The sequence below is a fragment of the Daphnia pulex genome, chromosome 10 (assembly GCF_021134715.1).
Source record: "Daphnia pulex isolate KAP4 chromosome 10, ASM2113471v1".
Lineage (NCBI taxonomy): Eukaryota > Metazoa > Arthropoda > Branchiopoda > Diplostraca > Daphniidae > Daphnia > Daphnia pulex.
Window position 1 is genome coordinate 9,676,100 of NC_060026.1, and position 12,364 is coordinate 9,688,463.

Consider the following 12,364-nt stretch of genomic DNA (forward strand, 5'->3'; position numbering starts at 1 on the left):
CCGCTCTCCCCTACTTGCAAATTTCAAAATTGTTTTTTCGTTTACTTCTGTAGGAATTCAAACTTTAATGCTATCTTAACTTAGAAAGGAGATGTACTTTGATTTTGTTTGAAAGACTTATTACTTTTAAAGGATAAAAAAAATAATAGACAAGATAACTTTGTGTTGGTAAATTCATAGGGTAAAAAGGTTTTTTTGTGAATACCAGAAGAATATTAATTAGGATTAAATTGCCTTTTTTATACCTAGATATTGCTTTGAGCTATAAAAAAAGGTAATTTCATTGATTGAACAGAATATTTATTTTAATTCATTTGTTGTGAGTTAATAGTCAATTTAAACAGTTAGGCAAACTTACTTCGCAACTGTTTGGTGGAGGGGGGTCTATCTAGTTTCCATATCCATCTTGTAGCAAGCTTCCGGAGTGGGTATTTACAACTAACTGAGTTGAGGGGTGGCAGTTGCCCAACCCATTGGCTTGAACTCTATATATTTTTTTACAGAGTCAATTTTTGGGAAAAAGGTATGAAGTAAGGCATGCTTAAATAAACATTAACACAAATTCCGTGGAAAGCGATAAACCTGTGAAAAGTGATAACCTCAGGGGTCTAAAACACAGTTTGGTTCCAACATTTATAATCAGAGTAAACAAAATTTCCTTAACATCAAAGAATACTTAACAAACTTCTAAAAAAATTGAGAAAAGTAGTGGCTTTAGAAGTTATTGACCCTTCCTAATTTATCGCCATCTTCTGGAGTGGGTACTTCCACCACCTTACTGGAAGGGAGTTCAGGTTTGGCAGCTATCTTACGCAATGGCTTGACCAAAACATAGATTTTTCTGATAGGGTCTAGTTAACAAACGAACAAAGAAGTCTTTTTAATGAGAAAAATTATATGGGAATTTATTACCCTCCCTCGTGGGAAATTGGGGCATCTTTTCCATAATCTTGATATGTGAGGACCCCAGCCTCTGACTCCATCAAATGTACATTGGTATGAAGCGAATCTAGTTTTTGAGACATATCTAATAGTTTTTAAAGTTTTAAATATTATCACGGACTAACCTAACCTCCATACCAATCTAATCATCTTGGAGATGACTGGGTATTTTATTTTTTGTTTGGGAAGGGAATGTTCAACGGAAGTATAGTTGGCCATTGCGAGTGGAGTTGTTAGTGGAGAATAAAGAAGAAGAAGAATCTGAACCTGACGAATGGTCATGTACGTTTTCCGACCCAAAGTCAGTGATGTCGGCACCGGTCGTGTACTCAGTCGGTTCTTCATTCCCGTCGCTGTCTTCTTGCTCTTCCTCGAAGGTGGTAAAATGGCCGAGTTCAGTTCAGATTGAGGAATCTATAGTAATCGTTTCAGAAAGTAAAAACCCCAAATTCTTATTCCTCATAATGGTGATTGATGTCGATTTCATAATACAGACATAAAGAGGACGGCAAGGCCTTTTTTGGGTGGGGATTTGGGTAAAGATGATAGTGGATTCTTAGTCGACGAGAAAGAAGAGTGAGAATCTGATAACGATTTGACTTTTCTACGAATCTACTATCAACATGCAAGATGAAAAGGGGGGGTTTGGAGATAACCGGGTATACATATTGAACCAGAGACATACCAAGGTGTGGAATTGTAATGTTTGTTCCTATTATGGTAATTTTACCGGTTGATAAAGAAAAAGCTTAATTCTGCACACATATAGAATTTTGAGACAAAAAATATGCTAATAACTTATCCTCCAACGTGATAATCTTGCATTTCTTTTTCAAAAGATGCACATGTAAAATTGATAGAATCCCGTATTTTATTTCTTCGATATTGTAATGCCGATAAAAAACCTTTATTTCAATCGGTCGATTGGCAGCTTGACTTATCTTTTTTGCTCATAGCTATTTAGTCCAGTATAGCATAAAGTAATATCGTTAGTTGAACTAACACAGATTTAGCAAGTTAAAGTTTTTAACTGGATCAAATAACCTTAATTTGGTCTTTTAGAAAAAGATTACTCCTCTATCATTGCAGATAATGTCTCAATCTTTCTAAGGCCAGCATTCAGCATCCCTCTCCATTTTAATTTATAGAAGTTCTTTTTGACGCGAAAGGACCTCGTTGGGAAATGTATCATCTACTATTTCAGGAAAAAAATAGTTTGTTTAATAAAATTTATGGCGATGTCATCAAAGAATTATCCTTGACAACTTCTGCAAGGAATGTTTCTGTACCGTCAGTCAATGAGTAATTTCTGTTTACAAATTAATTTTTTAATAAGAGTGAAAAAAATTATGTTAATTTACCTATTTTAAGTTATGAACTTTACATACAATACATACAACAATGAGTTTTTTTCATTTTTTTTAGTTTCCGTAAAAATCTGTTACATTCCTTGTTTGAAGTATTAAAACCGACATCTACGCTAAGTGAAAAATCGTGATGTTTTTTTCAACACATTTTGCTTCCCTTAGTATGGGAAGCATAGTGTTTCACGTAAATACTATAGGATACAAAATGCTCATAGAACTTACCATTAAAAAATGCTTTCCACAAATAAGCTGTAGATTCAAAAGTCATTGTTCAACACTTTTAGTCAAACCACTTTTATTGGATTTAAAATGAGCGATGGGGTTGTCTGGTAGCTCGAAATATCTCCTTTTGAATATGAATTGAGTTCTGGATAGGTAGAAGAATGAGAAACGAGTGAAATTGCATACCCCGTTGATTTTAATTTATATTTAATTTTATCCTTAACACCTTACGTAATACTGTTCTTTATTTTTGTCATGATGTCCCAGCAGCAGGTCATATGTGTGTGGAAAAAACTTCAGAGAGTCTGGCAGTGGTACAGGTTGCCCTGAATATCAGTTGATTTTCGTAAATATGTTCTATCTTGCCTTTATTGTCAGTTACATTAACACCAAAGCGGTAAACCATTTGAATTCATTTACCCGATTCCACCTCCAACAAGTTGTTTTGAATCAGTCGTCGTTGACCATCTTAAAAAACACCTTTAAAAAACCGACACGAGGGAATCAACATATAATTGTTTCCATAGACGCCCTATCTTAGTATGTAGAGATAGCCGCCGTTCCAGACACAACAGCTGAGAAATTGGTCGAATTCCTCACGAATGATGTGGTGTTCACACACAAGTGTCTGGCTTGCATCATTTCAGACCAAGGTACAGCTTTCACCGCCAAAATTACAGCTGACGCAATGAAAGGATGGAGCATCAGACACGGTTTTTGCCACCGGTGAGCATCCACACATTTCAGGTTTGGTCAAGCGAGTTAACCGGACACTAGTATTGGCTATTGCAGCTTGTGTAAAAACCGATCACAACGAATGAGACACGCACCAAAAAGAAGTAGACTTTGCCATAAACACGTCAGTGCAGAGTACGGCGGAGAAGATACCGTTTGAAGTTGTGTTCGGCCGCAAACAAAGGGTGCCGTTAGATAATGTTTTTTCCTGGCGAATGGATCGGTCGCAGTCATGTATATGATTCAAGAAGAGAAGTGTACATTCGCATCATTTAAAAACAGTCTAAAGTGAAAGCATTGGCGGGTTTGCATCGTGAAGTCATGAAGCCGTTAAAACCAGGTTAAATGGTGATAGTGCGGCGTAAGCCAAAGAAGAAAGAAAAGGCAACAAAATTCTTGCCCAAGTTTACCAGGTTGATAAATATGTTTCAAAATTTCAGTATTCAATTTATTAACAAAGGTAAAGGAAAATCCACAGACAAAAATGTACTATTAGCAGTTTCTAAAAGTACCAAGATGAGATCTTCTCTGATTAAAAAAAAATTTACAATCGTTATAGTGATAGTATGGTAAACACTTCACTATTTCCTGAATTAGAAAATGTGATGCAGTTATCAAATATTTCATCTGTCGAAGAACAAGTTAGTAAGTTCAAATAATCAAGTTTATAATTTACATGTTTAATATTTCAAATTTCTCTCCAATCGGTGATCAGTCAAGTTCTCATTATATAACAGATACTCATGGTTATACTCAACCTCTCACAAATTTTGCTTCAAATTCATCTTACGAAAAACATGTTGGTTAGTTTCAACATAAATCACTATTTTTAACTTTTTTGTAATTGATTTAGTTCTATTAAATGATAAGTCTAGTGTTCAAGAAGTTTTTGAAAGAAGTCTTGAATATTTAGCTTGTGTCTATGTCGAGAAATGTGTTGGTAAGCTCAAAAAAAGGTATGCGTTATTGGAAGTTTAATATTTTTGAATTTCTTTCTAATAGGTGGGCTGTTTCGATCGAACGAAATATCAGATACCCATAGTTCATTTCCATCTCTCATCCCTACTGTTTCATATTCATTTTTCGAAAAACATGTTGGTAAGTAATAAAAGTTTATAAGATTTTACAATAACAGTCACAATACTTGCTTCTTTCTTATGGATGATAACTGCAACCGAGGGCTTTTCATGCTCTTCGTGGAGTTAGGGAAGTCTCGATAGACCTGCTTGCAAATCCCTGGATAGCACAACTTTCAAAATGTGTGTCTTGGAACCCGCAGCCTGGGCGTTAGATGCCTTTTCACTGAATTGGGCGAAGCTGACAGGAGCATATGTGTTTCCACCTTTCGTGGTTTTTCGGGATTGCCTGTCAAAAGCGCGGTGGGAAGAAGCATCAATTTTGTTGATTTGACCACTTTGGCCGGTTCAGCCGTGGTTCCCAACGCTGATTAGCATGGCATGCGACACCCCTCGTGTCTTGAGGGCGAGCCCGGCGCTATTGAAGTTGGTCAAGGGGGAGAAAAACACATTATGCAGCGTCCTCGGCTTCCGGTTAGTGCCTGGATGTTTTCAGGGTGGGCTACGGAGAGCAGGGTTTTTCGGGATTGGTGGTCGAGCTATTCGTGGGGAAAATCAGAGCAAATACGGCCAGCGCGTACGATAGTGCCTGGCGAAATTGGTCAGATTGGTATATGGGAAGGTGTTCAGATCCCATGTCTAATGATCTAATCATGGTAACGGCCTTTTTGGCGGAACAATCCAGATCGAAATAATACAGCACAGTAAATGTTAATAGATCCACCTTGTCCTCCATACTAGAAAAAGTTGAAGGCTTCCCAGTGGGCAAACACCCAAAAATTTTATTGTTAATGAAAGGAATTTATAATGAAAAATCACCAGCAGCCAAGTATGACTCCATTTGGGATGTTGAAACAGTGCTGTTACACCTCAAAAGCAAAGAAAATGCGTCCCTCTGACTATGCGCATTGGCGCCAAATTAGCGACACTCTTGGCTCCGGCCACCCTGTTTCGGGCGTCGGACTTGGCTTCAGTCAATTTAAAATCCGTGGTCTTCACGGGAAATAGGATCTCCTTCAGCCTCAGCAAACCCCTAAAGGCCCAAGAAATCAGGGTCACTGCAGAACTTTTCATTGGAAAGACTGGATGACGACCTGCTGGATCTTATTGCGTGTCTACGAGCGTATATAGAAAAACAGAGGTGTTCAGGGGCTCTCATAACGAAGGCTTGCTGACCATCTGTTCATTAGCTTGGTGGGTCACCAAAATCCGGTCAAGAGCGTTACAATATCCCGGCTGAATAAAGCGAGTCTTGAAAGAGGCAGGCATCGACATAAATATGTTCTCGGCCCACTCAAAACGGGGAGCCGCAGCTTCGAAAGCAGTCGAAGCGGGGATCTCAGTCGACACTGTCTTGCGCGCGGGTAACTGGGCTTCTGCGTCCACCTTAAAAACTTTTACCATCGTGAGGTAGCAACGGATCCATCACTGTTCGGAATCGTCCTTCAGCCCGATGGAGACAGCAGTAGAAATGGGTATTTAATTTGCTCCCGTTTTTCCAGCAGTTTTACGCGCCTGTAGGGAGGACTGCCCCCTGTTCAATGATGTGGGGTGCAAGATCCAGAGTGATCGTAAGGTGGTGTTTTTTTTTTACTTCGGTTGCTTTCAAAATCACAAGTACAAATCGATTAGTAAATCGATATGTACAATTTACAATTGTCCCAGTCTACGCCAGAACAATTACAATTTTCCCAGTCTACGCCAGAACAATTACAATTGTCCCAGTCTACGCCAGGACAATTACAATTGTCCCAGTCTACGCCAGGACAATTACAATTGTCCCAGTCTACGCCAGGACAATTACAATTGTTCGAGATTATACGAATGATGGAATCTGAAAGTAATGAAGACGTCTTTGAGAAAGCTGATGGAGGGGCCGTGAGTGTTAATGACAACACTGTTGTCAAACTAATGGATTTAGGAACGGTTTGCGAAGATTGCGGCCAGGAGTTGGTTGATTACTTTCCCGGGGAGTAAGTCTTTAATAACGTTTATTTTTTATTTTTATTTTTTTTAGTTTATACTTATGAGTTTATGATTTTTTTGTAGATCGCCCTACCAACAGGGGATCGTGAAATTTGACAACAAAGCAAAAGTGTTACACAATAGTTAAAAGTTGTTACAAACTCAAAAAAATACAGGCATGTGGCTAGAACGTGGTAACGAGACAGAACCCTAATTTTCTGTACAGGTTGAAAAAGATATATCTACTAGGAAAGCGTCCATATTTCTTCATGATTCGTTGCCTACTGATGAATACTTCACATATCCAAGCCAGACGATTATGACGGCGAAGACTTCTTAAGCCAGCGAAAGACGTTATCTCTGTTCTTTGAACGACAATTTTTTCCAAAGTTGATTGTGTCAAGCAGATCTTCGGAATATTATTGCTTTCTCGCAAATCCATTGCTACATTTCAGCAACTCCAACCGTGATTTTGGACACCATGCTTTCCATGAAAGACTCAGGCAGCGCCGGTCAGCTCCTTTACATCAATTTCCTGTTCCTTGTCAGTGCCGGTCGATAGAACGAAACAATCATGTTGTAAGAAATTTGCTTCTTCCTTAAGAGGAAAGTGGGGGGATGTTCCACAAGGTTATCAGCTGCTTCAAGCTTATCTGAAATTATAGCTGCAAACAGAGCTGGAACGTCAGCAGATGTAAAATCAATGTTCAGTGTTTTAAGTTCGTCGTAGTCCTACCCTCTTATTTCTGAGCAGTCGTGAGAAGTAATTTTTTTTAGTATGCATACAATTAAGAATGTCATTATGTATGATAAATTCTTTCTAATTCAAAGGAAAGATAGAAAAAACCCTAGCTAGATAATAGATTAATTGGGAGAAGCCTTCACTCTTCGTTGAAATGAACATAATTCTTCTGCAAATTTTTTAGAAAACCTAGGTTATTTACTTTTTATCAAACTTCGAAGGAAATTGACTCTCCAGATTCTTCTACAATTTATACACAATTAAGGTAATCAATTATAGAAAAAAGAAGAGAATAAAGATTTACCGTGTTGATGTGAGGGAAAATAAATATTAAGAAATACAAATCCCAGCTAGTTAGAAGAAAAATGGAAGCAGTCTACAAACTTCACTTGAATTGGATATTCTTCAACTTTTGACAATTAGAATCAAAGTATTGAATATTTTTAAAACCAAGGAGAATAAAGATTTACCGTGTTGATGTTAAGAAAACAAATGTTTGGAAAAACAAGTCCCGGCTATTGGATGATAAATTGGCAGCAGTGACTCGATTCTTCCACAACTTTAAACAAAATATAGTTTATCAGTTATGAAAAACAAGTAGAATAAAAGCGAGCCTGCAGCAAGGCGATCAAGCTATCAAAGCCATCAGGAAATCCGCATACAAGGCCGGAAAATCGGACGTCGCACCTAACAGTCAAATTCGCTTCACATCAAGCACCAAGGGGCCAAATGGTAGCACACCGGCTACTTGCCGCTACTGTGGCGGCCCAAGGCGTCATCACTCTTCACAATGCTCAGCGTTTGGAAAAATCTGCGATCATTGCGGAAAAGGAAACCATTTCGCAGCCGTATGTGAAAGCGAGGTGAAGCCAGGCGCTGTAAGAGCTATTTACATTCATCAAATAATGGCCGACGACGAGTCGGTACCAATAACAATCTCGACCGGAACTAATTCCACGGACGTCCTTATCCGAGCCCTCCCGAATACAGGCTCGCAGTTAGAGGCCATTTCTAACTCTATTTTTCAGAGCCAATTCGAAGGCGTAACTCTCAGCCCAAGCAGAGCCGAAAAAACAGCCACTGGAAGTACCATCAATTGCCTCGGGATTGTTTGGAGGGGATTCCTTACAGAGAAGACAACGATGTTGAGTCTGAAGGAGTTATACTCGCATTGACATGTGTTGGTCAAGAGGGAGTACAGCAGAGAGAGAGATACATGTGGAATGGAAGCTTATAAAGGGAGGGTTGATTAGGGGTATAAACGATCCCGCCGGATCGTGTTGTCGGTTGAACTGGACCAGCGAGTTGGTTGAGCTAGACCAGGATCTTGATCCCGCTTGCCGAGTCAGCGTGCATGCCGATGTGACGTCCCGGATGTGACGTACGCTGCTGGTGGCCATCGTTGGAGGGGCGCGGCTAGTGGGCTCCGTGGGGCCAGTAGGCTCCGGGGGGCATTACATAGCCGCCTTCTTTGAAGGCGACTCCCGGAGTCGACTTAATTTGGGAAGTACATGAAATATATATATATAAATCTATTACGCTTGTCTACATTCTTTTTTTTCAGGTTTTCTCTCTTGTTTTTTTCATTTTGGGATATGTCAGGAGTAGAATTTTTCTAGTCTCCAAGCTTTCAATTTATCAAATCAAAGTGCTTCAATGAGATTGAATTGCTATCAATTTACTGCCCAACAAATAAAAATGGGGCCTACTAAAGTTGCTAAAAAGAATTCTCCTAAAAAATTCAAGTCGCCCCAAAAAAAAATCACCGAGAAAGAAAATCAAAAAGTAAAGATGATGTCATGAAATCTTCTGAAACTTTCTTGATTTATTGCTTATTATTATATTTTAGATCTTCAAGAATTGGGTTAGAAGAAGAACAGGAACAGCTAATTGCGGCAGTGAAGAATTATCCATGCTTGTATTACACCACTAGTAAAACATACAAAGACATCACTGTTAAAACCAATGCGAAGGTGTAAATATTCAAACTGTTTGAAAGTTGCAGCGCAGAAGATGTCACATTTCAATGGGGAACTTTCGTGGACAAGTTCAGAAGAACAAGAAAACAGTATAACAACGAGGATGCTACAGGTACTTTTGCTGAAGATTCAATGTCTCAATATCCACATTGGGATTTATATCAAAGTATGTTATTATTGGAAAAAAATATCAAACAAAGAACGTAAGTTACAATACAACACATTCCAAAACAGAATTTTTGTATATATTTAATATTTCAGGAGATTTACAAATATGCCTTCGGCCACAGTGAGAAATCTTGAAGCTTCACTAGAGGAAATCTCAAATGATGATACACTGAACACCAATAATGACAATCTATATGTACTGGAAAATGATGATGTGATAACTCTTGAGAGTGTTTCAAATTCAAATTCGATGTCCCAGGAAGATAGCATGGATTCCTTTGCTGGGAGTGTCCATTCTCTTATGATGAAAGGTATTTTACACTTCATTCAATCCAGCATTTTTCTTCTTTTTCAATGTTTTTATCAAAATTTTCACTGTAATATTATATAGATAACAGGAATTATTCCCCCATCAACAACAATTCGACAGATAGTACAATACAGAAAGAAGGAGAAGATATCATTCGTGGGGAAAAGACTATGAACGAGAGTTTTAAACCAAAATCATATACTCCTACTCCGTCAACTTCGTCGAGTGGTCTGAAATCAATCCTGTTAAAATAGTTACATATCCTTTTAATTGCATTAATTGATGTTTAATTTTTTTTCCGTAGATGTTCTTCCTAGTTTTCCGGGGAGTCGTACAAAGCGTCAGGCCGAGCGTAGGTTAGCAGAGTCACAATCAGAAAAGACCATGAAAGCGCTGGTCTCGCAACTGATATCTGATAAGCCACCAACAACTCTGATAGTCGAAAAAAATGAGAAAGAAGTCGACGAAGTAACAAAGGAATGAAACAGCTATTGCAAAGTATTTGCAGATAAAGGTAATAGACTATTACACTTTAAAAAAGTTTTAAATTGGAATTCAGAATCTGTTCTTATGTTTTCGGTAGTTGCAAAGATAAAAAGTACAAGCAAATGTTGTATGACGCAGGAAAAAAGGAGAAGGAAAAAGCTAAAAAGAAGAAGAAGAAGGAAGAGGATAGATTGAACAATGATAACACATAGACATGCTTTGAAAGAAAATTGAGTCTACTGTACTAACTGCTCATTATCTGTATTCATTAACTCGAAAGAATGTGATGAACAATAGCGACGAAATAAATTCAGAAATAATTACTCATGGTCTTCTTCTTCAGAGATCATCCCAGTTTCATTTACTATTGCACTTTGCCATGGTAAAGCTCCTTCTTTCATGAAGTATTCTGTGAACTGGATATCAATATTTTTTGCCACTGTTGTGTAATTTGATCCTTTGCTCAAAGGGAAATCACTGTAACAAATGAAAACAATTTCAGTATTGATTGATAAACGCTACATTATACTAATAAAAAAATTACCAAAACTTCGATTTTGCTGTAGCATCACTCCTACAAGCTCCTTCAATTAACTTTCCGTTAGCATCGAAATGGTCTGGTAAATTTTGATTGTCTAAATAGAAAAGACTGTCTTCTCGAATAAGCATATTGTGCAAAGCCACGCCGGCTTTTATGTACTTCTCAATATTGGACGGACTAGCAATGATTGCTTTTGAAAAAATGCGAAATTCGCTGACGATGATTCCAAATACGTTTTCCACAGTTCGTCTTGCACGTGACAATCTATAACAAACAATGAGGGAAAATGGTTTTGAATGGTGTTTGAATTGAAAAATAGTACCTATAGTTGAAAATTCTTTCTCCTTCTACAGATACCTAACGATCTGCCGGGATAAGGTTTCATGATGGTTTTCATCAAGGGAAATGCGTCATCCTAAAATAAGGATTATCATAAACAATAAAAACAATGTAGGAACATTATATGTTCAAAAAGATATATACCATAACAAAGACGTGGGGTAATTTCACATCGGAGTACACAAGTGGAGATGGATGTGGTATTCCTAAAGAACCATTTTCCAAGTCCATTGCAAACTGTGAAGACGCAAAGATACCGGCATCTCCCTCTCTGCCATTAGCGCCAATATCAATCACACTGAAGCAATAATTAGCATCGCAAATTGCGAACATAACCATACTGTGAAAACCTTTGTAATTGTACCAGGTCGATCCACTGTTGCTAGGACATTGAATCGCAAAATGTTTCACGTCGCCGGCCCCAATACAATTATGGAAATTCCAAATTTTTGAAAACTCGTTTGCTATTTTTTTCCATCCATTGCAATCAGGCTGTTTTAGATAATCGGAGAAACGGTTTCAAAAATCTTTTCACAAGTTTCACGAACAATTTCTGAAACTGTAGAATGTCCGATACGAAAAGCGTATGACAGTGAACGCATACAATCTCCAGATGCAAGGAATCTCAATGTGATTGCTAGTCTTTGCTCTTTAACAGAAATATGTCTATAAGTAATTTTATCAAAATTTTACATGGAAATTAACAACAGTAAGATAGTAAAACAATGTAGTCTATACCAACTGGTATTGAACGTCTCATTTTTGTGTCTTTTTTTGCAAGTTTTGGACCAACCATATTCAACAGTTTATTGAACATAGCTGGAGACATTCGAGTGATGTTTTGAAAGGTAAAGCGATCTGCCATACTTTTCTCTGCAAGAAGGACAGTTAATTGTACACAGTAATGCTGCTCCCGTTTTGATGAAGAGTTTTGGATCTAGTCCACAGCCTACCTATTTAAGAATGACAATATACACAGTTACTAGAATTCATGTGTTAACTCATTTCAAATAAAAATATCTACCAACTGGTCGATAAGAGTTTTGTAAATTCTTTAAACCACGACGTTTCATCAACAAATAGAGCAAACAAACACACTTGGCCTTCCATCTTCACATAGCCATTGCGTTTTCATGAGCAATTCGTTGTTTGTTTACAGTTCCATCACTGTCAGTGTCAATGTCTTCCATATCCAGGTCACTATTTTCAGAAATTTTGTCCTCAGAAGAATCATCCATTTCTTTTATCAATAAATATTTTAATAAAGAGCTACAACAGGTACAAAAATATACAGCAGACACTAGAATCATCGCAGTTAATCTAGCCTACTCTACGTAAATTGGTCAGTGTAGTCTGAACAGACTACGAACACATTTACGTAAATATGGCTCTGTAAAAAACGCAGCGAAATTTACGAAGTACAAACGTAAACTCTTAACGTTGTACGTTATTCGTTATACATAGAAAAGAGCTCTAGTCTGAACGATACTTT